Genomic DNA, 27,163 nt, shown 5'->3' on the forward strand with positions numbered 1-27,163 from the left:
TTATTTTTCCCCAAAATCTTCTAACCTTCCAGCAGCTCCAAAAACTATGGTAGTATGTGTTGTCTGTTCTCCCACATCTCACACACAAGGGCGTCTGCAATCCCCCAAATTTTGCTAGTTGTGCAGGTGTCATATATGCTCGGTGTATAAAACGGAATGCACACTCCCTATACTGGGCTCCACTGACCAATTTCGGTATCCCCTTCAGTTGCCTTTCTACATCCCATCCCACTAGTGTAACTCCTAAGTCTTTCTCCCAGCGCTCTCGTAACTTTTGAAAGTTTTTGGGTTTCTCATGTGTCCACAGTGCCTTATGTATCCCTGAAATTGATGGTGCTTCTTCAGAAATCTCTAGGAAAAATTTTTTTAGCTTCAATCCCTGTTTCTGTTCCAATCGGCCTTGATCTAGTGAATGAATAAAATGCTTGAGTTGGCAGTGCGCAAATGTATCACCCCATTGAATTGTATCTGCACCCAACAGTTGATCTAAAGATTTAATTTTCCCACTTTCATCTAGTACGTCTTCCAGACATTCCAAACCTCTCTCTGCCCATCGCTGAAAAACTGGGTTTTCTATACCTGCTGTAAAGGTTGGGTTTCCTCTAATTGTTAATAATTCTGTTACTCCTCTCCCCATCTTCAATCTGTTCCCCAAGAATTGCCACGCTCTCCTAAGCGATTTTAGCAGTAAGTTATTCCTGTGTATCTCCGGGATCTGCGGCGTTTCTAATTGTATCAGGGATTCCAATCGCCACGGACCAAAATATTCCTGTTCTAACGCTAATGGTGTATACCATGTCGTTCCAAATATCCAGTCCCTCACATGTCGCATTAAGCAAGCCATATTGTATAACTTCAAGTCTGGTAATCCCAGCCCTCCCTGTTGCCAGTTACCCATCATGAACTGTTGTTTCATCTTAGCTTTCTTATTGGCCCAGCAAAATTGCATTACCATCTTAGTGAATGTTTTCAGATCTTTACCCATTATACATATTGGTATGGTCTGCATAACATACAACCATCTAGGTAGGATCACCATACGTATTAGGCATATTCTACCCATCAGCGGCAACTGCAATTGACTCCAACTTGCGAGTTGGTGTTTAGTCTGAGTCAGCAGCATCTTAATGTTAAGTGAGTATAATTCTACTACCTCTGGCGTCAACTGTATACCCAAGTATCGAAACGATTTAGTTGCTCTTCTCAATGGAAACGTTCCCTGCCATGTGGCTGTATTCTGTATATTACTAACCAATGCTTCTGATTTCTCCAGATTTAGTTTGAACCCAGAATAGGTTCCAAATTCTTTAAACACTTCCAGTAATGCTTGTAAGGACTCTTCTGGGTTTGTAAGTATAACTAATAAATCATCTGCAAAGGCAGCCAATTTGAATTCCTGCTTCCCTAACACCACTCCTCTTATGGCCGGCATATCCACAATATCTCTAATCAGGGGGTCTAAGTATAACGCAAAAAGAAGTGGCGATAGGGGACACCCTTGCCTAGTTCCTCTTTGTATTTCAAAAGCCTCCGAGCAATTATCATTGACCGTTATTCTAGCCTGCTGGGATGTGTATAGTGTTCTAATTGCTGTGACAAACCACACTGCAAAGCCATAGGCATTTAGCGTGTCGAACATATAGTTCCAGTCAACTCGATCAAATGCCTTCTCGGCATCAAAACTGATCATCAAGGTTGGCTGTAACTCCCTCTTTACATGTTCCAGCGCTGTGATAATTCTCCTCAAATTTTTAGCAACTGATCTTCCTTTGACAAATCCCACTTGTCCCTCCTGTACTAAATTTGGTAATACGCGGCTCATGCGTCCTGCCAGTATCTTAGCAAATATCTTCATTTCACAGTTCAATAGAGAAATAGGCCGATACGACTCCGGCAAGGTATGATCTCGTTTGGGTTTGGGTAGCAAAATAATTTGAGCCATGTTCAGCTGTCTAGGAAGAAATCCTCTCTCTACCCACCCATTGAAAGTCTCTACTAGTGCGGGCTGTATTTCTTCTCCTAATAGTTGGTAAAATTCTACTCTTAGCCCATCCGGTCCTGGCGCTTTCCCTGGAGAGCTATTAGTTATTGCCCAATGTACTTCATCAATATTTATTGGTTCATTTAATACTTTTTGTTCCCTTTCAGAGAGAACCGGATGGGCCACCCCCTCTAAATATAAATTGCTCGGAAGACCTAAGTTATGTTCTTCTGCATATAAGTTCTGGTAAAAATTTTTAAAAATATTTTGGATTTCCACATCTTTAAAGCACATTTTTCCTTTCTCGTCCTTTAAAGTTATAACTCTTCTCGATGTCTGTTTCTGGGCAATAAGTCTGGCCAACATCTTTCCCCCCTTACTGCCATACTTATATAATTGAAATTTATAATAAGCTTGTGACTTCATCTCTCTCTCATGTATAATAGTATTTAGAGCCACTTGAGCTGATACCAATTCTTTCTTCATTTGAGCGCTGAAAGACCTATCATATCTTTTCCTCAATGTTACAATTTCTTTTTCTAGCCTCAGTATCTCTCTGTCTCTAGCTTTTTTAAATTGGCTTACATAACTAATGATCTCTCCTCTTAGGACCGCTTTCGCCGCCTCCCAGAATATTATTGGGTCGGAGGCTGTATTCTCATTAAAGAGTTTATATTCTTTCCAAGTTTTCATCAAATGTTCCCTAAATCCCACATTATGGGTCAAGTAACTTGGGAATGTCCACTGTCTAACTTTACCTCCCTCCTCCCCGGGTTTCCAATTCGCCCAAACTTCTGCATGATCCGATATTGCATAAGGTCCTATTTGCGTATCCTGTATCTCTCCCATTAATGTACGTGACACCAGCAAGTAATCTATCCTTGATTGTGTGTTGTGTGCTCTGGACATATGTGTGTAATCTCTATCTTGTGGGTGGAGCACTCTCCAGATATCCAATAGGCCCAGAAGTGAACACAAGTTCGGTAGACCCTTTGACATCCAGTGAGATGGTGTCTGTGTGGCATTAGATTTGTCCATCTGCGGGTCCCATACTGTATTAAAGTCTCCTCCCAAAATTAATCTGGAAGAGTCTTCTCCTATTAAATGCCCCAATAGTTGTTGATAAAATTTTTTATCCATTTGGTTTGGTGCATAAATACTGCCCAGTATTATCTGCCTCTTTGCCAAAAGTACCTTACAAAAAATGTACCTTCCCTCTGGATCTTTAATTACATCGCAAATCTTGTCCACCACCCCTTTTCTTATGAGGACGACCACTCCGCCTTTTCTCCCCTTTGCAGGCGATCCAATGCATTCTCCCACCCACCATTTTTTAAGTTTATCCTGTTCTGTCTCCTTTAGGTGTGTCTCTTGTAAAAAAGCGACATCTGCTTTGATTCTCTGTAGATATTTTAATATCTTAGAGCGCTTCACTGGCGACCCGATGCCTCCCACATTCCAGGTCACTATTTTAACCATCTTTCACGTGTTGTGGTGGCTTCGGATCACCCACAGAAGCTCTTTATCATCCGGGAGTAACCACCCCAGCCTATGGTTCCCCCCTCTTATCATGTAGTCCCCACACATTCTCTTTTGCTGCATAGTATCATTTTCCTCTTCTTTGTTCCTTATCTTGTTAACGTCTATTTGCTTTCCCCTACACCCTATCCTTCCCCAACTCCTCCCTCCCCTTAACATCCCATCCCTCCCTTCTATTACCCTCCCTCCCATGTTCCCTATTAACCCTCTACGTTCCGTCCCTAGTATGGGACTAATCACGTTTACGCCTCTCTCTACATTCCTTATAATTAAGCTTCTATTGCAAGGTTACTTCCCTCTTCTATATGTGAACCCTTATCTGAATTCCCCATTCCTCCCTCTCTCTTCTCATATTCAAGGGCAACTCTTATCATATTCAGTGGTCTGTCATTTCTAAATAACTGTTTCAATATAACATTTTTCTATCTTGTGGTTATGTCCTCTCCTACAATTGGGGACCATTGTATATTATATATATTAACTCCAACATTAACCAATAACGTTATGATTTCCTTAATCTAATGTTTTCACAACTTGCATATATAGCATCATTCCCATCTCCCTCCTTTCCATCTTAAAAAGATGACATGGTTTTATCTTCTAAGCATTGTCTTTGTAAATGTTCAATTCTAGCTTCTCCGGAAGACCAGCCGTAACTCTTCCAGTGTATCTTCCATGTTATTTCAAAAGTTCCACTCTTGTTGGTTAGCGATATTAATATTGACTGTGGCTGCTCGCCTTGGTTTTTTGCTTAGTCATTCAGCAGTTGTAATCCACAATCCTGTACACGGACGATCATGTTGCCTCATCCCATCAGCAATTGTAATCCTAAAGTGTAATAATAGTTGTTCAGGTTGCGGCCTCCACCTTTTATTCTTATTATAGCCCGTTACGGGTCTCTTGTATTCCATGTTGGCTGCTCAAACCACGTCCTGATTATTTCTGTAAATTGTAGTCCCCATTATTCCACCCCGTTTCATGTCTTCCTGGGCACTTGGTTCTGTTATTCAACTTCTGAAAGTTTCTACTCGCAGTGTTTCTGCCGCTTCATTTCCAAATTTGTAATCCATTGTATTCCAGTTGTTGCTTCCATGTATGTCATTGCTACTCATCCCTGAGCCTCCGTCAGGGTCCGGAGCTGAGCCGATAATCATTCAGTTCTTATATTTACTGTGACCCCAGAAGTTAGCTATAATCATACCAACTCAGGCTGTCGCTTTATATCACTGAGGTCATTTTATCCAAAAGATTTAACTTCCTTAAATCAACTTTTTCAGCAATGTCCATGATTTAATTCCAACATTCAACTGTTTTACTCCATGTCCTTCCCAGTCTCAGCCTGATCCGTCATTCATCTCCTTCACTCAGTATTTGTCTAATGTATTGCTGTGCTTCCAGGACCGTCTCACAAATTTTAACAGATGATTGGTAAAAGATCTTTAATTTTGCTGGGTACAACAGCGCGAATTTGATCTTGTGTTGCACTAGTTGCGAGCACGTCGGTGAAAAAGCCTTCCGCTGCGCGGCCACTGCGCTCGAATAATCTTGAAAACACAGGATTTTTTGATTGTTATAAGTCAGAGGTATTCCACCACGTATGGCCTGCATTATTGCGGTTTTATGGTTAAAGTTAAGTATTCGGCATATCACTATTCTGGGCCTCCCCGCGCTTTGTCGCATAGGGCCTATTCGATGGGCTCTCTCAATAATTAGGGGTCCCATTTCTGATTGCAGCTTTAGTTCTCTCATTAACCATTTCTCTAGGAAAGGGCGAAGTTCTTTTTCCCCTATATCCTCAGGCAGCCCAACAAAACGCAAGTTATTACGTCTAGACCTATTCTCTAGGTCTTCTATCTTTTCGGCCTGTGTTTCCACTGTTTTTAGGAGTTTACCATACCTCTGTTCCATAGTTGTAACTTGGTCTTCCAGGGCCCCCGTTCGTTGTTGAAAACCTGCCATATCCTGGGCGAGTTGCGCCATATCGCTCTGCAAACCTGCTAGTTTGGAGTCCAGCCCCTGTAATTTTTTGTCTAGAATAACTTCCAGGGCTGCTGTTACTTCTCCCACTATTTCGGCGGTCCATGCTGAGCTAACTGACAAATTCGATGGGCTCGCCGGTGCCGCCATCTTGTCTTCTCCCGCTTTTCCTTTACGAAGCGATTTAGCGGCCATTGCTACTTCGGACCTCCGATCCAAAAAGATAGGTGGATGGGTAAGCCTCGCGGGTTCTTTATTTTAAATTTTAGCCGGTTTCCGTTTTTTAATTCGAGGGTTTTAGCTTGGAATGCGAGAGAGGGCACGGAGCTAATCTTTTAGTGACCGCTCGCGTGCATCGCGTCACGTGACTCCAACTTCTGGCTTTTAAAAGAGAAATTGTAATCAGATGTATTATTTCTAATATTTGACAATAAGTATGTTTTCAATGAAATGATTTGACTATACACCGTATTGGCCTTGAAGAAGCCAACCAGATCAATGTGGAATAATGAATTAGATGAGTAATATCTGGGGATAATCAGGTTAATACCACCTTTTTTTTTTTCTGTTTACTGTTTAATTGATCTCCTTGTCTTGTTTCACTCTTCCTATTTAGTGGTCTAAGGAAGAGAATAGAATTACCTGACTGAAATAATTCCTATATATTACTTTCTCTGTATTTCTGGTAAGTTGTTTTATCACTTGTAAAAATTTAAATGGTTATAAATGAAAAAAAAAAAAAAAAAAAAAAAAAAAAAAAAAGAATTATGTAAGTAGCTCGCGACAGTTTGAGACTGCAATTTCCTTGGCCTCCAAAGAGTTGCTTATAAAACAGAGTTAGAAAAGTCATTTTCCTACCAGGGGTGTATCTGGCCTCCGGCGGTAAGGGGGGGCCAGAGCCAGAGGGAGGGGGCACATTTTACCCCCCCTGCCGCCACCGACCCCCCCCCCCCATTACCGGACCCCCCCCCACCAACGACTCTCTCCACCCCCCTCCCGCCGCCAGCCCTCCCCCGCTGACGTTTCTTACTTTTGCGTCCGCTTCCTCCTGCGCCTTTAAAAATATTTCTTCAGCTGGCGGGGGACCCCAACCCCCGCCAGCCAACCCGAGGTGACAACTTGCAAGTTCTTCCTCCGCCGTGGCCAACATGCTGGAGTTGAGCGTCTGAATCCAGTTCCGAGTCTGACGTAACTGGATTCAGACGCTTATAGAATTTTTTCCCGTTTGTATTGTTATAATTCTAGGATTATGTCCTACTTTTTTTTTTTTGTTTGCAAGCAAGCCATATTGATCCATTCATTGGTACAAGCGGCATATAAGCATTAAATGTAATGTAATGGTCACAGCTGTTATTGCTTGTGCATACCCCTGCACTACAGAACAGGAAAGCTTTATCAGTTTGGCAATAACTGTTGCACCCTCTCTGACCTTGCTGCTTGGCTATACCTGTAGGACTCCTAAAGTGCCCCTAGTGGAGTATTCAAATGGAGGCCTGGAAAGGCAATCTCCTTTCAGCTAACACAGCTCCCTCAAAACTTCTCTATGATGAGAGGATATGTAAGAATTCAGGGGAAGCATTGCTGAGAGTGGGTAATATCCCCAGGCACCACAGAAGCTGGTTAAGAATAACCCCCATGAGAGGGAAAAAGCTAAGGGGCAATTCACAGAGAACATCTCTCTCCCACTGCCTTCAGGCCCTTTTCTCCTCCACCTCTACTCACCAAAGGAAAAGTAGCGCCAAGGTCTGTTGGCTTGGGAACCCAATCCATGAAACCACACCCCTATTTCAGCACGGCAAAGAGAATACCGAGACTTATTCAGTGGCAACCATCTTTATACAGCAACGTCATCACTGGAGATGTTTTAACTCTCTCTCCATCTGCTGGTAGGAGACAACCCTACTTGTCTAAACTGGTCTGACAGGATGAAGAGGAGGAAATTAACATTTCAGCTCTTCATAACAGTTACTTGAATGTGATCCCAATGAAAGCCTCACACACAGAAATACAACATAAACTAGCCTTCATGTAAACTTGAATTGGCTCTGTTGCTGCAAGGTCAAAGGAAGGAAAGTGTTAATCTTTAGCAGCAAATAAAAACAAAGTTGTAAGACAGCAGATATCTACACACCACTGACCTTTCAGGCCTAGAGTCCGCCCTTCATTACTGCCACGACCAAGACAGTATGCTTCTCAGCCAAGCTTATAGTCATCATTCAATATTTTCTCCTCCACCTGGGGGGGGAACAGTGACACCAGGAATCAGAGAGTTCAACACAGCTTCCCATGGGATTGCTTAGTACAGCCTAAGCAGTATCACATGTGTGAATGAAGGCAGATTCCTGGTGTCACCAGTCATCCCTTTTCAGCATTTGAGTCCCAATCCATATGGCAATTATATATTATTCACATCTTAATGCTGACAACAGGACTCCCAAGAAAAATACACTGCTGTTCCGCCCAACCAGGCTATGTTCAGATAGGTCACTGTGTATCATACAGGAGACCGTGCCTGAACTTATATAAACACAAATCCTCCATCAAATGCATTCTAAAACCATTTCCCCGTCTTAAGTCTAGATAAGTTCATTGCTACCATTCTTTGGAGTTAGATTTATTTTGTGCTCCCAAGAAAAAATGTTTAACAGTTAAATGGTTTCTATTGCATCCCCTTCCCAATAATAGCAGTCTTGTAAGACAAATAGGTCTTGTATTTCCTAGAACAGCTTTCACAGCGCCAAATTGGGAAGTGGGGCTTCTTGCACAAAGTGTTAAGTACTGCGAGTCTTCCTGGGATAGGAAATACAAGTCCCAGAAACACTCTCTGGAATAGTAGCAAGCGGGCTGAGAAACATACCGTCACCAACCACATTCCCTATCTTAGAAGCCTCCCACTCTTTACACCCAGAGAAAATTATCTGAATGTATTATACCAGGGAATCTGCCAAGCTCTGTGCCAGATATAATATGCAGATTAACACCAATCATGTATTTTGATTTAGTGATTTTGTCCCTTTTAAGCTCCATCAATTTCTGTCAAGAAAAAACACTTCCTAGCACTGCCTGTTTTCATACAAGCCAAAAAGAAAGTCATTCAACTCACTAAACAACAGACATTTAAATAGTCCTCGACTGCATAATTGTTCAATAGTGGAAAAAATCTAGTTACTTATATAAGAACATAAGAATAGTCATCCTGGGTCAGACCAGTGGCCAATCTAGCCCAGTATCCTGCTTCCAACAGTGACCAATCCAGGTCACAAGTACCTGGCAGAAACCCAATTAGTGTGCTGCTGTGGCTAAGAAAGCGAATAGAATGTTGGGTATTATTAGGAAAGGTATGGAAAACAGGTGTGAGGATGTTATAATGCCGTTGTATCGCTCCATGGTGCGACCGCACTTTGAGTATTGTGATCAATTCTGGTCGCCACATCTCAAGAAAGATATAGTAGAATTGGAAAAGGTGCAGCAAAGGGCGACTAAAATGATAGCGGGGATGGGACGACTTCCCTATGAAGAAAGACTAAGGAGGCTAGGGCTTGTCACCTTGGAAAAGAGACCAGGTGGATGTGAAGCGTCTGTTCACACTTTCCAAAAATACTAGGACTAGGGGGCATGCGATGAAACTAGTGTAGCAAATTTAAAACAAATCGGAGAAAATGTTTCTTCACCCAACGCATAATTAAACTCTGGAATTCATTGCTGGGTTGGTGAAGGCTGTTAGCTTGGCAGAGTTTAAAAAGGGGTTAGACGGTTTCCTAAAAGACAAGTCCATAAACCACTACTAAATAGACTTGGGAAAAATCCACAATTCTGGGAATAACATGTATAGAATGTTTGTACATTTGGGAAGCTTGCCAGGTGCCCTAGGCCTGGATTGGCTGCTGTCGGGGACAGGATGCTGGGCTCGATGGTCCCTTGGTCCTATACCAGTGTGGCATTACTTATGTAGACAGCAGAATACAAATCTTTGTAAGTGGGTGATGTTATCTGGATAAGCCTCTTCAGCTTTGAAAAGCTTCTGAAAGCCTTGAAGAGGCACTATCATGCATACCCAACTTCCGACAACCTAGCATTGTCACACAGTACTTCCTAAGTTAATGAAATACCAGAGTTTGAGAGAAGGTATGTGTAGACTTGTATTCTGCTGTTCAAGGAGAACACCTACTATGGGTAAGTAACCAGAGGACAAGCAGGACAGTAAGGCCTCACAACTGGGATTCCCTAGTTAAAGGCTGCCTTCAACAGAAAAATAAAAAAAATTTAAAAAACAGGCACACACAAGAAAGGCGCTGCTGACACTAAAAAAATGTTTCTTGTTGCAATGAGCCTTTAATTTTTTTTTTTTAATGAAGGGTCAGGGGCATAGCCAGACTTGACATTTTGAGGAGGGGGGGGCACTAGGCATATAGGTGTGTATAGCATTTAAGAGTATACCAAATAATGTCTTAAAGTGAACTTTATGATGGATTTCTAAGTAAACAGTCTGCATCAACATAAACCACATACACACTTATGGAAATGTTGGAAACACTGACATTTTAAAATCTCTTACTTCAGTCACTCAAAGAACACAGACCAATCCTCACCAATTACAGAATAAAGAATCAAAAATTAGAACCCCCCCCCCCCCCAAATAAGAAACCACATTCTGTATCAGCAGTACAAGCACAGGAGAAATAAGGGAAAATTAGGTTCTTACCATGATAATTTTCTTTCCTTTAGTCATAGCAGATGAAGCCATTATGTATGGGTTGTGTCCATCAACCAGGAGGGGGAGATAGACAGCACTCAACTTTTCACAGTGCCTCATGGCCAGCTAGCTCCACTGCCTCTTCAGTATTTGAAGCTTCCAAAGCAGTATGGCAAACCGCAATGGGAATAACATGAACTTTCCTCACAGCGAACGATGGCCCCTTAACAAGGGCATAAACTCCAAAAAAGGAGGGAATGAACTCCTCCTCCTGGAGGGAATAAATTCGTCCTCCACTTTGTATAAACGGAAGGAATACTTGCATCCTCCTGGAGGGAATAAACTAATCCTCCCAAAACATGAACTGGAGGGAATGAACTCATCCTCCTATAACTGTAACAAGAATCCTGAAGACTGTTTTCCGACTCCCCAAGGAAGGAATATAACTTCAGGAAACAAGAACAGCACCTAAAATCAGAATCACTGCAATACAGACAATCATACAGGGAGGGCTCATGGCTTCATCTGCCATGACTAAAGGAAAGAAAATTATCATGGTAAGAACTTAATTTTCCCTTCCTTGTCATCAAGCAGATGAAGCCATTACGTATGGGATGTAACAAAGCAATCCCTAAATAGGGTGGGAACAAGCCACACCATGCGCTAGCACCTGTGCTCCAAAACGTGCATCCCTCCTGGCAGCCACATCCAGCCTGTAATGTCGGGCAAAAGAGAGCTTAGAAGCCCATGTTGCAGCACTGCAAATCTCATGAAGAGATAGTGCTCCAGTTTCCACCCAGGAAGAGGAAATCGCTCTTGTGGAATGTGCCTTAAAGGCTTCAGGCGGAGCCCGGCCAGACAGCAGATATGCTGAAAAGATAGCTTCTTTGAGCCAACGGGCAATAGTGGCTTTAGACGCTGAAGACCCTCTGCGAGGACCTGCAAACAGCACAAAAAGTTGATCAGAAGTCCTGAAAGAATTTGTAATTCGCAGATACAGCAACAGAGTCCTGCGCACATCCAAAAGGTGCAACTGCCCAAATGAATCTAGAAACTCCTCCTCAACAAAGGAGGGAAGAAAAACAGGCTGGTTTAGGTGAAACGCTGAAACCACCTTAGGCATGAAGGAAGACACGGTCCGAACAGTGATCCCTGACTCTGAGAATTGCAGAAAAGGGTCTCTACAGGACAGCGCCTGGAGCTGACACCCGTCTCGCCGAGGTAATGGCCACTAAAAAGACGGCCTTCAGTGTCAAATCTCTCTCTAAAGAACGCCGAAGCGGTTCAAAGGGTGCCCCCTGAACGGCCTTCAATACTAACCCCCCAGGTTCCAAGCTGGACAAGGTGCCCGCACGGGAGGATGGAGCCGAAGCACCCCTCTAAGAAACCGTGCCACATCTGGATGAGCAGCTAAGGACACGCCTTCAACCTTGCCACGCAGGGAGGCCAATGCTGCCACTTGCACCCGCAGGGAATTATAGGCCAAGCTTTTGTGTACACCATCCTGCAAAAAATCCAGAATCGGTGAGACAGGAGCCCGCAACGGAGAAAGCGCTCTTGAAACACACCAGACTTCAAACTGGCGCCAAATCCTGGCATAAGCCACGGAAGTGGAGCGCTTATGGACCTGCAGGAGAGTGGAAATTACCTTATTTGAGTAGCCTTTATCTCTCAATTGCGCCCTCTCAATCGCCATGCCATAAGACCAAAGCGGCAGGCGTCCTCCATGGCCACCGGACCCTGTGACAACAGGTGCAGAACCAGAGGTAACAGAAAGGGAGCCTCCAACAGCATCTGTCGGAGGTCCCCATACCAAGGCCTCCTGGGCCAATCCGGGGCGATGAGCACCACTTCTCCTGGATGCAGCCGAATCCGCAGGAGCACTCGCCCTATCAAGGGCCACGGAGGGAAGACATACAGCAAGCCCAGGGGCCAGAGTTGAGCCAAGGCATCCAAAGCATCCGTCTGCTGAAGAAGCATGGGACTTTGGCATTGGAACTGGTCGTTATCACTGGCTTGCCCCATTTGGCACATATCTGCAGGAATACATCATCTGCTAGTTCCCACTCCACTGGATCGATCTGATGCCTGCTTAGATAATCGGCTTGCACGTTGCTCTGACCTACAATGTGAGCTGCTGACAGGGACTGTAGATGCAGCTCAGCCCAGTGGCAAATTTGTTAGGCCTGCGCGGCTAGCGCTCTGCACTGAATGCTACCTTGTCGATTTATGTAGGCCACTGCTGTCATGTTGTCCGACATCACTCGGACGGCCAATCCTTCCAGGATCACTTGAAAGGCCAGAAGCGCCAGAAACACCGTTTTCAACTCCAGGCAGTTGATAGACCTCTCCGACTCGTCGGGCGTCCACAGACCCTGGGCATGCTTCCCCTGGCAATGTGCGCCCCAGCCCTTCAGGCTGGCATCTGTCACCACTAGGCACCAATCGGGGAGCGCCAGTGGCATTCCCCGCCGCAACATGCTGTCCGAGATCCACCACTCCATACTGAGGCGGACCGCAGGGAGCCAAGAAAGTCTGCACTGATAATCCAGAGACACTGGAGACCATCATTGAAGTAGAGAATACTGTAGAGGTCTCGGGTGTGCTCTCGCCCATGGCACCACTTCCAAGGTGGCCGTCATCGATCCAAGCAGCTGGACAATGTCCCAAGCTCGCGGCGGGGCATCCTCAGGAGCAGACGGACCTGATTCTGAAGCTTGCACCTCCTTTGCTCGGGAAGAAACACATAGTCCGAGGCTGTGTCGAACCTGGCCCCCAAATATTCTAGAGATTGCGAGGGGGTCAGGTAACTTTTGGCCATATTGACGACCCAGCCCAGAGATTGAAGGACTGAAACCACTCTGGCTGTAGCTAGATGACTCTTTTTCTGAGTCCGCTCTGATGAGCCAGTCGTCTAGGTACGGGTGAACCCGGATACCCTCTCGCTTGAGAAAGGCAGCTACTACCACCATTACCTTGGAGAAGGTTCAGGGAGCTGTGGCGAGGCCAAAAGGCAAGGCCCAAAACTGGAAATGTTTTCCCAACACCGCAAAACGCAGAAACTTCTGGTGCAAGGGCCAAATTGGTATGTGCAAGTAAGCTTCTTTCAGGTCCAGAGACGTGAGAAACTCTCCTGGCTGTACCGCCGCAATGACGGAGCGCAGGGTTTCCATGTGAAAATGCCGCACTCTTAAGGACTTGTTTAGCTCTTTTAAGTCCAGGATCGGGCAAAAAGACCCGCCTTTTCGTGGCACCACAAAGTAAATGGAGTAGCGGCCTAAACCTTGATCAGCGGGAGGCACCGGGGTCAGAGCCCCTATCTGGCACAGACTGTGCAAAGTCTCCTCTACCGCCGCCCGTTTGGCGGCAGAACCGCATCAGGACTCCACAAACACGTCTCACTGGGGCATCGAATTCTATTCGGTATCCGTCTCTGAGTGGAGTGGAGGAGTGGCCTAGTGGTTAGGGTGGTGGACTTTGGTCCTGGGGAACTGAGGAACTGAGTTCGATTCCCGGCACAGGCAGCTCCTTGTGACTTTGGGCAAGTCACTTAACCCTCCATTGCCCCATGTAAGCCGCATTGAGCCTGCCATGAGTGGGAAAGCGCGGGGTACAAATGTAATAAAAATAAATAAAAAAATGATCAGGTCCAAGACCCACTGATCTGCGGAGATTTTGGCCCACTCCTCGAAAAAGAGGGAAAGTCTTCCTCCGATGACAGGAAACGAGGAGGGGGCCGGCACACCATCATTGAGAGGGTCGCCCCTGAACTCCAGGCCTTGAACCGGCAGCTGCGGAACGTTTGTCCGAGCGAAAGGAGTTTCTCTGCTGAAAGCGGGCACGCGAAGTGAACCCAGCAGCACGCCCCGGGTGGTACCTTCTAGCTTCACGGAAGCGAGATCTGTAAGAGGAGCGGACCGCCTGACCCTTAGAGGAAGGCTTCGGCCTATCTTCGGGCAAGCGCTGAGGTTTGGAATCCCCCAGGCCTTTAACAATGTTTTCCAGCTCCTCACCAAACAGGAGAAGGCCTTGAAAGGGCAACTTCACCAACCTTTGCTTAGAGGCCATGTCCGCCGCCCAATGTCGTAGCCAAAGAGTGCGGCGAGGCGCCACTGCTACAGCCATTTGTTTAGCCGAAGCTCTGACCATATCATAAAGGGCGTTAGCCAAAAAGTACAAGGCCGACTCCATCCGAGGAGCCACTACAGATAAGGTCTCCGCTCCATCACCGGGCTGTTCCACTGCCTGCAGTAACCAAGCCAGGCAGGCTCTTGCAGCAAAACAAATGCATGCAGACGCCCAAACAGTGAGACCTGCCAAATCAAAGGACCGCTTCAGAGCTGAATCAAGCCTGCGGTCTTGAATATCCTTCAGGGCAACACCTCCTTCAACAGGGAGGGTAGTTCTGTTTGTCACGGCCGTGACCAGGGCATCCACTTTAGGCATTGCAAAGTGAGCCAAATGTTCCTCACTCAGAGGGTATAATTGCCCCATAGCCCTGGCAACCTTCAAAGGTCCCTCGGGGTCAGCCCATTGAGCTGAAATAAGCTCTTGGATGGAGTCATGCAAAGGAAAGGCTCGAGCAGGTTTTCTGGTACTAGCCATCCTTGGATTAACAGAGGAGGCTGTGCCACTCCCAGGATCTTCAATCGAGAGGGCTTGTAAGGCATCTGAAATAAGCGCTGGCAGCTCCTCACGGTGGAAAATCCTCACCGCAGACGGATCATCAAGCTCCTGTGGCAATTCTACACCCGACTCTGGCTCCTCAGCCCAAGAAGTTCTGCCAGACCCCTCAGAATCCTCACAGCCCGACCACGGGGGGTGGGTGGGGGGGGGGGGGGGGGTGCGCGCCACACTCAGAAGGGGAATTAGCCCTTCTGCGTTTATCAGGAGGATAAGAAACAGGCAAAGCCAACTCCAAAAGGCCAGGATCCACCAGGGGGGCAGGCAGAGGGTCCGAAGATCCCTTGGAAGAGCTCTTTTAAGCATGTACGCCCTATGCAGCATTAAAACAAAGTCCGCTCCCTGACCGCCCGGATCCTGCCCAGGGCTATCAGCTCTATTATTAGCCTCAATCAGAGGTTCCCCCCCCCCCCCCGGGATTCAGGGCTCTCCGTCGCAACGGAGGCTGCGCCATGTGGAAAATCCAAAATGGCATCCGCTGCCAGCTCAGAGCGCAAAAGATCGCCGCTCACCATGCTCGGGCCGGCTCTACCGCCTGTACAGCACGAATTACAGAGCCACGCTGCTGATTTGCGCTTGCCACATTTAGAACAGCGCTTTACAGTCTCCGCAGCCATCGCTGAAAACAGCGGTAAAATTAAAAAATGGTGGTTCGCGCCAAAAAGGTGAAATTAGATCTTACCTGCTAATTTTCTTTCCTCTAGACCCTCCAGACCGGTCAAGACGCGTGGGTTATGTCCTCCTACCAGCAGAGGGAGACTGAGAAAACACTAAGCTTTTGAAGCCTGTATATATAACCTGTGCAGAACCTCCACTAGCCAGTATACCCCTGACAAAGCAGAGAAACAAAAAACACTAACAACAACTAGCAACCCTGTACGTGGTCACAGTAAACTGCAAAAACAAGAAACATCTTCCGCTTGCTCTTACGGAAACATGTTCCTTTGCCTTTGATAAAACAGTTGGGCTTCTACAGGTGGACTATCAAAGAAGAGCCCCACCTGTCCCGGACTCCTATCACAAAACAGAAATAAACAGTCTGCAATTAGAGAAACAACAATTTACAGCAGCCAAGAATTATCCAACAAATACACCTCCTGGCCTCCAATACAGACAGGGCGGGCTCTTGACCGGTCTGGAGGGTCTAGAGGAAAGAAAATTAGCAGGTAAGATCTAATTTCACCTTCCTCAGCGACCCTCCAGACCGGTCAAGACGCGTGGGACGTACCAGAGCAGTAACTAACTTATGGGAGGGACCTACTAAGGCCAGAGGTCAAAACTGCTGCCCCAAAGCGCACCTCGTCCTTTGCATGCACAGGAATCCTATAATGCTTCACAAAGGAATGCAACGAAAACCAAACCGCAGCCCGACAAATATCTAACAGAGAAATCATACTATTCTCTGCCCACGAGGCTGCCATTCCCCTAGTGGAATGAGCAGACCAGCCCCTAGGCACCACAGGACCCTTCACCAAGTAAGCAGATGCAACTGCCTCCTTCAACCACCGTGCTATGGTCACCTTAGGAGCCGCTGCACCCTTCTTTGGGCCACCATGAAGAACGAACAAACGGTCAGAGGCTCTGAAGTCCTGAGTTCCAGAGAGATAACAACTCAAAACTCTCCTGACATCCAGCTTGGCAATACCACGGTGCTCCGAATCTCCAGCCATATCACCCAACACTGGCAGAGAGATGACCTGATTAACATGGAACTCGGAAACCACCTTGGGCAAAAAAGGAAAGCACCGTCCGCAACGAAACCTTTCCCTCAGAAAGGACAAAAATGGTTCCCTAAAAGACAAAGCCTGAAGCTCTGAAACACTCCGTGCTGAAGTAATCGCCACCAACAAGACCGCCTTTAAAGATAAATCCTTACAAGATGCCGATACCAGAGGCACAAACGGAGGCCTGATCAAAGCATCCAAAACTAGCTTCAAATCCCACGGAGGCACCATCCGTCACTGAGGCGGACGCAGCAACTTAACACCCTTCAAAAAACGCACTACCTCAGGCACAGACGCGAAGGACTTTCACTGAAGCTTCCCACGAAAACATGACAAAGCTGCCACCTGAACCTTCAGTGTAGACAAGGCCAGACCTCTATCAACACCATCGTGCAAAAATTCCAAAACTTCCGCCACCGAAGAGTGAAACGGCCGAACTCGATGGTCTTCACACCAGTGCTCAAAGATTCTCCAAACCCGGACATACACCAAGGAAGTGGATCGTCTACGGCAACTCAACATCGTAGCAAAGCCACTGGACGAAAGCCCCTTCTTCTTCAACTTGTGCCGCTCAAGAGCCAAACCATAAGCGAAAACCGAGCCGGATCCGGCATGATTATCGGGCCTTGACACAGAACTGATCCCAACAAAGGCAGGGCCGCCGCCCCTGCCAACCGCACCAGGTCTCCATACCATGGTCGACGCTGCCAATCCGAAGCTACCAGAATCACCCGACCGGAGTGATGTTCGATGCGCTATATTACTCGACCGACTAACAGCCACAGAGGAAACACATACAGTCACTCCCGAAGCCAAGGCAACAGAAGAGTGTCGATTTCCTCCGCTCAAGGGTCTCTTCAGCGACTGAAAAAAAAAAAAAAAAATCTCTGAACTTGCGCATAGCGAGCCGTTGCCCTAAGATCACCGAAAGTCCCCAGACCGACACAACTCACTGGAACACTGACCGAAGAAAAGACCACTCTCTGGGATCTAGAGTGTGCCTGCTGAGATAATCTGCATCTATGTGACCTACCCCGGCCACATGCGCTGCCAAGAGAGCCTGAAGATGAGTTCAACTGCGCCGCCAAGGCTCTTTGTTCCCCCCTTGACGGTTGACATATGCTACTGCCATGGCATTGTCACAGAGCACTCGGACTGCCTTGTGGCGAACCACCGACGTCAAGGCCTGGCGCGCCACCCGAATGGCCCGAGTTTCCAGCCGGTTGATGGACCACTCTGCTTCTGCGCGAGACCACCGGCCTTGAGCTACCTGACTGAGACAATGTGCCCCCCAACCTTGCAGACTGGCATCCGTGACCATTACCAGCCCCTGTGGGGACTCCAACGGCATTCCTTTCCCAAATTGCGCGGACTGAGCCACCAGCGGAGACTGAGACGAGGGGCCACCGACAGCGGACAACACATTTCCAAGTCCTGCGACAGAGGGGACCAACGACTGAGCAGAGCTGACTGTACCTGACGCATGTGCGCCCTGGCCCACGGAACTACCTCTATGGTCGCCGCCATCAGGCCCAGGACCTGACGATAAGTACGGGCCGTCGGCGCCTTCTCTGCAAGGAACCGACGAATCGGACCCTGTAACTTGGAACCAAAAGGCTGCACAAAGGAAAGTGAAGATAAGCTTCCGTCAAATCCAGGGAAGTGAGAAACTCTCCTTTCCTGACCGCACCAGTGACCGACCGCAACGTCTCCATCCGGAAAGAGGGCACCTTGAGTGCCGCATTGACCCTTTTGAGATCTAAAATGGGACGAAAAGTGTCCTCTTTCTTGTGGACCACAAAATAGATCAAATAGCACCCTGAGCGTTGCTGATCTGAAGGAACAGGAACCACGGCTCCCAACGCGAGCAGCCACCGCAGAGTGTCCCTCACTGCTGCCCTCTTGCTCCAAGACCGACAGAGGGATTCCAGAAACACTTCGGGAGAACAGCTTTCGAATTCCAGCGCACATCCGCCTCGAAACACCTTGAGAACCCACTGATCTGACCTGATTTGGGCCCAACTCTGGTAAAACAGACTCAGCCGAGCCCCAACATGCACCAGAGCCTGAGCCCGCACACCTTCATTGGGAATTGTGGCCTGAATACTAACCTCCCGCGGAAAAGCCACGCCCTCCGCGACGACTCTCACGAAAGAACTGTGTGCGCTGGAAAAACCGACCCCTAGAGGTCCTACTACTATTAAACATTTCTACAGCACTACTAGACTTATGCAGCGCTGTACAAATTAACATGAAAAGACAGTCCCTGCTCAACAGAGCTTACAATCTAAATTGGACAAACAGACAGCTAGGGGTAGGTCCCACTCGATCTGCCCGGCCTATACCGCTGAGCCTCCCTAAACCGTCCCAGAGAGGAACTAGTTCTGGCCCCTGCCTTGAACCGAAAATCTGGAAGCCATAGAACCTTGGTATCACTAAGACCTCACACTAACTTGTCCAAATCTTCTCCAAAGAGCATAGCTCCCTTAAGTGGCAGAGACCCACAACCATAGCCATATTTTTTGTCTGAAGTAGGCAACAAATCATAAAAGCCTCAGACAAAAAGGATGAACCCATGTCCAAGTCGGCTAACTCCTGACCCCCAGAAGAACCAACATCTACCGAATCATCCAGGAGCTTCTCGGCCCAACGAAAACATGCCCGAGCTACCAGACCCCCACAAACCGAGGCCTGCAGGGCTAGAGCCGACAAAACAAAACTACGCTTGAGAAAAGATCCCAACTTCCTATCCTGAGGATCACGGAGGGCCGTTCCTCCATCAACCGGGATAGCCGTAGCTATAATTACTGCCTGTCACTACTGCATCTACCGTGGGAGCCTTAAAGGAATCCCTATCGTCCTGAGGGAGGGGATAAAGCCTCGCCATTGCCTTTGCCACCTTACACGGCAAATCCCATTCCTGACAAATCATCTCCCGGAGATCCTTGTTCATAGGGAAGGATCACGCCTGACGCTGAATGCCCTTCACCAACGGATCCTGGACAGTTTCCCCCAAAGCCACCTCAGGACCAAACTGAAGGGTGGACGACACCTGATCTATGAGTTCTGACAGCTCATCTCTATGGAAATCCGCACTACTGAAGGATCCTCTCCAGGAATCCAACAATCCTGCTCCTGAGAGCCGTCAATTCCATCTGACTCCCCCAGATCACTAAGCGCAGCTTCTGCAGCTACAGGAGAAAAACATTGCCTATCCTCTGACCACTCTAACCGTGGTCTCTCAGCCAAGACGGAAATAGCCCCCTCTTCCAATTGGGGGGGGGGGGGGGAGGGGGGGTCCCGATCTCCAGGCCTGATACCGCGTCCAGACAAAATCTGGAGGAAAGCCCACCATTCCTGGACCGTCATTAGGCCCTTTTGTGCCAAAAACGGAGGCCGCAGGCCCAAAACCAGCCGGCTCCACGGGCCGCGTCAGACTCAAGATGGCGGCTGTTCCCGCCGAAACTGTTCCCGCTGACAGCGGCCCTGCCTACGCTCCCGCTGACCCGGAGACTCCCGACACCATCGATCCCTCCGCGGTCAAGTCGGGTGGTGCCGCAGCCACCTTTATAGGTGCACCGCAAAGCTTCACTGAGCGCCTGGCGCCTCTACCCCTCGCCACGAGCACGCGCGACATCGGAGGAGCTGGGCCGCCATAAACCACGAGGGAAGGGAAAAGCTGTTCCGCAAACGCGCCAAACCAAAAACTCACTCACACTGCAAAAGCACTGGAGAAAGCGCTGCTCTCTCGTTCCAGCAAGGAATCAAAACCCCCGTTCGGTCCGCTGAAAATAAAGAAATAAATGCCCTTAAAGGCACAGTACTCCAACTCTGGCAGCTGGAAATTGTAAGGCACTCAAGGCTACAATACTGAGAAAGCAGCCGAGGCACAAAGCTGCCAAGCAAAACGAAATAGAATAACTGACCTTAAAGGCACAGTACTCTAATTCTGGCATCTGGAAATTGTAAGGCACTCAAGGCTACAATACTGAGAAAGCAGCCGAGGCACAAAGCTGGCAAGCAAAATGAAATAGAATAACTGACCTTAAAGGCATCTTACTCTAACTCTGGCATCTGGAAATTGTAAGGCACTCAAGGCTACAATACTGAGAAAGCAGCCGAGGCACAAAGCTGCCAAGCAAACAGAAATAGAGAGCAGCACAGGGGGAGGGACCCAAACATAGGTGTAACACCCCAGGGGGAAAAACTGGGCCCCACCAGACCCAGGGCCCCAAAGCACTTTTTTTTTTTTTTTTTTTTTTTACACACACACGTACAGGGTACTGCAACAGAATAAAGTTTGGAAGGAAAAAATCCTACGACCCAATGACAAACTACCTCACCAGATTATTGGAGACTGCACAGGCTGTCAACTGCTACCTCTGCTGAGACTGAGAAAATACTGGCTAGTGGAGGTTCTGCACAGGTTATATATACAGGCTTCAAAAGCTTAGTGTTTTCTCAGTCTCCCTCTGCTGGTAGGAGGACATAACCCACGCGTCTTGACCGGTCTGGAGGGTCGCTGAGGAACGTCCCGATCGCGGGCCCACCCCGGAGGAGTCAGAAAACACTCTTACCTCACTAGACCGAGTATCACAGCTCCGGTCCTGCAGAAGAATCTCAAGGAAAAAAACCTCTTTTCCAAGATCGCTGCGAGGAAAGCAGAGGCAAAAAGAGGTAAATAAAAACACTCCGGAGGCTCAGATAAGTGGGAAAGGCAGGGAAAGGCGAACCAATATGCCTGCATCCACTGAGTGGGAAAGGCCAGGGAAAAGCAAGCTAATATGTCCACATCCACGGGGCCATGGGTAAGGCAGGGAAAGGGCTGACCTATGTGCCTTCAAAGTGAAGCTGCTATAGCCTCTAACACCCCGGCTAACAACTGGCAAGCCAGGAGCCACCCCCAGGCAGATTTTTGATGGAGCTCGAAGAAGCTGCAGCCACCCTGCTTGGGGAGATAGAGAATACTTTAGAGGCAGTGGAGCTAGCTGGCCATGAGGCACTGTGAAAAGTTGAGTACTCTCTATCTCCCCCTGCTGGTTGATGGACACAACCGATACGTAACGGCTTCATCTGCTTGATGACAAGGAAAAATGCATTCTCTATTGTAGGAAGCAAAATGCAAGATCACTGATGTATAGAGCTGTGTGGTTTTTCAAATCAGTCAGCTTTGTATAACATTCCTTTTTCTTATTTAGTAGGGCAATTAGCTAGCTTGTGTCTTGGTTTTCTCACAGACTACAGACAGGCTTGCTTAACCCTTGTAATAGGCTATAAACTACAAGTGTATGTTTATTTCAAACAGGCTTTTAACATAACACAGGGACATTTTCAGTGAAGGACCACAAAGAGTGATAGGTATTCATTACAAAGGGCAAATTATAAATATTTGAGAAAATACCACAGAAACAGAATTTTGTGACGGTGACTTTAGAGGTCAGAGTTGAAGAATACCAGCCAGATAAGAGAGAAAATATAAGGCATTAAGTGATCGGACAAATTAAGCTTCAGTTTTCAGCCTGGGCACCTTTTGTACTAGGTCAGAATCTGACAGCTTCCGAAGGGAGTGAGAGAGAGAGAGAGAGATTTTATTTTCCTTATACTAAAATTTAGAATGATATATATAAGAATTCAATTTTCTGTAATACTGGGATAAAAGTATTTTATTGTAACCATTTATTTACTCTAATAAATTTTAGCATTATTATAAAAGAGAAAAAAAAACTGAACTCAAAGTGTTTTCCCTTTGTTAGAAAGGCTTGCTTATTTTTTCTAGTCTCTTTTGTTCAGCTCCCTTTAGAGGCAAAAAGGGAGTGCCCTATAAACACTTTCTATCCAAACATAAAACTCACAAATTATCTGGATACCCATGAAATGTTAAAACTTGTGGGACACAGTGGGCCCGATATTCAGACGGCAGCAGGCAGCCTGCAAAGTGCCGCAATCAGTGATGACCCTGGATATTCAATGCCAGGCTGTTTCCGGTGACCAGCATTGAATATCCAGTAGGATTTAAAGCAGTGCAAAACATGTACAGTCATAAACACAGTTTATACCAAATTGTTTAACCACCCTTAGGTTTTGGCTTTGAGTTTAACAAGCAATATCATCTGCATTTAAATCCAGACCAAAGTATCGGCCTGCCTGTCTGACATCGCTGCCTGGATATCTCGCCGCCACCTGAAACTAAACATGACCAAAACCGAGCTTCTCCTGTTTCCCCCTAAGACTGCACAGTGTGTAAAATGAACTCTATGCTTGCTGATTGCAATGGAGCCCTGGAACCTCGACATTCTAAATTTCACAATGTCAGCACATCAAAAAAGCAATTAAACATGCAAATAAATTTAACAGTCACTTCACAGCCTGCAAGCTAAGAAATGATTTACTCTGGTCTTACAAGGCCATCCCATCAAGCTATGTATCATCATTTGGAAAACAAATGTCATTCAGCTTCAACTCTTCTACCATTGCTTTCCCTTAGCCATCATTATTCCCAAGACTCATCTATATACAAACACACAGCTGGAAGATAAATATTAACCCCTCCCCCACAAAAAAAATGCCTTTTACAACCAAACTTGAAGAAGAAATATATACCACAGAACTGGAAAATGTTGGCACATTTAGATGGATCCTGAACTTCTGCATGAAGGTAGCTCTGCCCTCATTATTCCAATATCTTTCTTATAAATAGTAGAAATAAACAATATTAAGTGCATTTTTATAATTTACCACTGCATTCCATAAAACAAAAGGAGCATGTTCCCACAAACCATCTTTCTCGTTTGATCTAGGCACAGGAAAAAAAGATTTTAAATGCTCCCAGGTTTCAACCTAATTCATATTTAATGTGGGATATAAATATTATAAATGATGGAGATCACATTGAGAGGATCAGGACATGTTTTCTTGCTCTCTTAGGGACCCGTGCCTGGCCTGTACACAATAATTCTTTTTCAGCCAAACTTGGAGATAAAGCTTACTAATTTGAACCTAGCTTCCCATGGACAAATACTTACATAGTGCTGTAGGAAAGATATCTAGTAAAGGGCTGAAGAAGGAGCGGGAGAAACAGACGGCAAGTCGGAAGGAGCCACGATGGCAGTTAACTCGCTGTTTACGGAAGAACAACTCTAACAGCTTACGGAGGCGTTGGGTTGCGTCCTTCAACCCCAACTGGGTCAGCTTTCTTCTCAAATTGCTAGCATTGAAACGCTTTTGGCTGACACCAATCGTCGCACAGAACTGGAGGAGCAGGTATCAACCCTGGAAACGCGGCTCCGCACACAGCCACTAAACTAACTGCTCTGAAAAACCTGGTTTGCAAGCAAGCAAATTCCTAGAGCAGAATAATGTAATTAGACATTGCCTTTCTGTTATCTCTACTTTCTAAATGCTCACACTTATGCAGCAAACGGAAAGAAGAACGCTTTAGATGCCTGGATGGAAGGAGGGGTTACCATGATGATAGCTGGGGGTGAGGGCTGAGCACTCTTGGGTTCTTGCAGTGCATATTATCCTTTGGTTTGGTGGAACTTGCAGTGAACACCGTTTGCAAAACGGCATTAAACTTGGAAGAAAGCAGACATAGCCTGTATTCAGGAGAAGCCTGTATTCAGGAGACCCGCCTCACTGATGCTGAGCACAAGAAATTGAAGAGGGAATGGTTGAGGGAAGTACTATCAGTTTCCTCAGGTGCCAGAAAGGGGGGGGGGGGGGGGGGGGAAGAGGAGATATTGAAATCCTTATTCGGAAAATATTGGACTGAGGCTACAATGCAATATGCTGACCCCTGCAGATTTCTATTGTTAAAACTGGGTACAGAGCAGAGAATTATTCTTACTGGGAGTTTATGGGCCTACCCCATTTGAGCTGGAATTTTATCCTGAACTCTCATTGTGGCAGGGTATATGAATCTGGTGGTGGACCCGTTGGTGGCAGTAAGTCCCCTAGAAACGAACTAGGGACTGGGAGATTGGGGCAGGGAGTTTTGCATTCATTCATTACTGCACTGGACCTGGTTGATGCCTGGCACTTGCTGCATCCACTGAACTTGACTATACACACAGATGGCGAGCACATGGCACCTTATGTCTTGATTATATATTTGTTTCGCGCAACTTCTTTGGCTCAGTGAGATCCTCGGAGCTGTGGGTGGAGGCCATATCAGATCATGTAATGGTACACTCAGAATTCAAGGCCCCAACTTAAATTGTACAGCGCTGCGTAACCCTAGTAGCGCTTTAGAAATGTTAAGTAGTAGAAGTAGTAGTAGTAGTAGTATCATACTACTATGCGATCTCAGGATGGCACTTTCCTAAGTACCTATTTCATAACACAGATTTCTGGAAATATTTACATAAGAAGTGGGAGGATTACCTAAGGCACAACTCACAACACAGGGATCAACCTCAACTTTTCTGGGATACTGCGAAAGCAGTGCTCAGAGGGGATAACACTGCGTATACCAGTGCTAGGCAACGGAAACTTGCAGCGGGCATTCTTCATTTGGAATGCCAACTCCAAAACGCCCGTAGAGCCAATATACATAATCCCACAAAAGATACTAGAACAGTTCTGTTATCAACCCAAATTGCGTAAGGACAGGTCTGTCACGAAACGCCTAGCCATCTGCCTGGGGGTACCCCGCGGCCACTTAGAGGTCTATCCCCAGCACAACTCAGGTCTGCCTGCACCTGCTGCTTGTACTCTACACTAGCACCTCCTCCCACTGACTGAGTCACAACTGCTTCTGAGCGAGTCTCCCGCTCTCAAATTAACCCCTGTGATAATTCCCAGAAAGCACTCACAGACCCAACACACAAAATTATCAGTCCAGACAGGCAGAGGAAATAAACAATTATTTACAGTCTTTAAAAACTGAACAGCAAACAAAAAATGTGCAATCAACAAACAACAACAGGTAACTGAAATATGGATAAATTATAAACACTAAACATTTGTTTACTTCCTAGAAAGTACCTGGGGAGATCAGAACATATAGCTCACCAGTTATCAAATATAACTGTTTTACAGGGCTTCAGCAAAAAGCTCTCTCTCTCTTCTCCTGGGCTGAAACTGAAGCAACAGCCAGGAACTGCTGAGTAATTTCAAAATCCATGCCAACCAGAGCCCAGAACAACAACTGAAAAAAGATGGTTACATCCCTGCAAAGCACTTCCTATTATCTGTGTTAACTGAAGAAGGAATCATTCACTTATCTGTAACAGCTTTAAGCATAAACATGTACCACCTGCTGGCCAAACTAGAGAAATACACTTCAGAATTAAATTAGGCGGTTTTACAGGCTTAAAACACACTGTTCTGTCACAGCATTAAACAGTCTGATCCATGAACATACTCTTGCACAGCATGGTATAGAGCAAATACAAACTTTACAAATTTGGTAATAAAGTAGGGAAACACTTAGCAAATGTAGTTCGGACATGGGGAGGCTCGCGAGCAATTGTAGCACTGAAGGACTCGTCTGGGACCATAACCAATCGGAGTGATCAGCTAGCAGACGTTTTTTAGCGCATTTTGTGCTCTCTATTCCTCAGTTGGGGGGCAAGCTAGTCAGCAATCTTCGTTTTTTCTAGATCACATAGGTCTCCCCCAGATGATACCGGAAATGGTTCAAGCTTTAAATGAGCCTATTCAAGCGAAAGAACTTCAAAAGGCTATTACAACCTTAAAAGTGCATTCTGCTCCAGGGGCAGATGTTTTTTCTGGGGCATTTTATAGTATCTTGCAACTTCCCCTTATAGGACCCATATTGGAATATTTTTACGAAGTGATGGAATCGTGGCATTTTCCTCTCTATGCAAACACAGCACTTATCACTCTAATCCTGAAGCCTGATAAGCCAAAGGACGAGGCAGATTCTTATCGTCCGATATCCCTTTTAAATGTAGATATCAAGCTTCTGGCCAAAGGTTTAGCTAATCGATTGGCATTTTATCTACCCACAATGCTCGGGGGAGGAACAGGCAGGATTCATGCGTAGGCGCCAATCAGTACACAATACGGAAAATAACGGCAATGACATACTGTCAACAGCAAAATCTACCCGCACTGGCCATTAGTCTAGATGCGGAGAAAGCCTTTTCACAGTTTCCTGGCCACTTCCATTCATTGTATTCGGCAAAATTGGTTTCAGCAGATGGTTTTATGATGCCATAGTCACTTTATAGTCTAAATCCACATGCGTAAATTTTGGTAAATAGGGAGCATAGTCTCCTTCTTGATTCAATATGGTATGAGGAAGGGATGTCACTTGTCCCCCCCTATTATTTGTGTTAAGCATCGAGTCCCTGATTCGCCAGATTGCTTCAGATCCTTCAATTTTAGGTGTGGACTTGAATGGACATGAGGTGAAAACCTCAGCCTTTGTGAAAGACTTGTTTTACACTACTAGACCCCCCCCCCCCCCCAATTCACTTCCTAGACTTTTACATCTAATGCAGGCTTACGGGCAGTTTTCAGGAGTCAAATTGAATCTTCAAAAATCGAAAGTAATATAGCTTAGTCCTTCAGTTAAAGAGCGGTGACGGGGATCTTTTC

General features: G+C 46.4%; 1 protein-coding gene across 3 annotated transcripts in view; it reads right to left on the minus strand.

The window, feature by feature from the left end:
* Positions 1-27,163, minus strand: part of DHX9 (DExH-box helicase 9) — a 334,908-nt gene that overhangs the window by 212,595 nt on the left and 95,150 nt on the right. The window contains exon 1 of one of the 3 annotated variants that reach the window (XM_030205462.1): positions 7,636-7,673. The exons of the other annotated variants lie outside the window; for them this stretch is intronic. The gene's annotated coding sequence lies outside the window, so the exon portion shown is untranslated. Of the gene's footprint in view, positions 1-7,635; positions 7,674-27,163 lie in introns of those variants that run through there. 3 annotated transcript variants of the gene reach the window in all.

This window comes from Microcaecilia unicolor, chromosome 6 (genome assembly GCF_901765095.1).
Source record: "Microcaecilia unicolor chromosome 6, aMicUni1.1, whole genome shotgun sequence".
Lineage (NCBI taxonomy): Eukaryota > Metazoa > Chordata > Amphibia > Gymnophiona > Siphonopidae > Microcaecilia > Microcaecilia unicolor.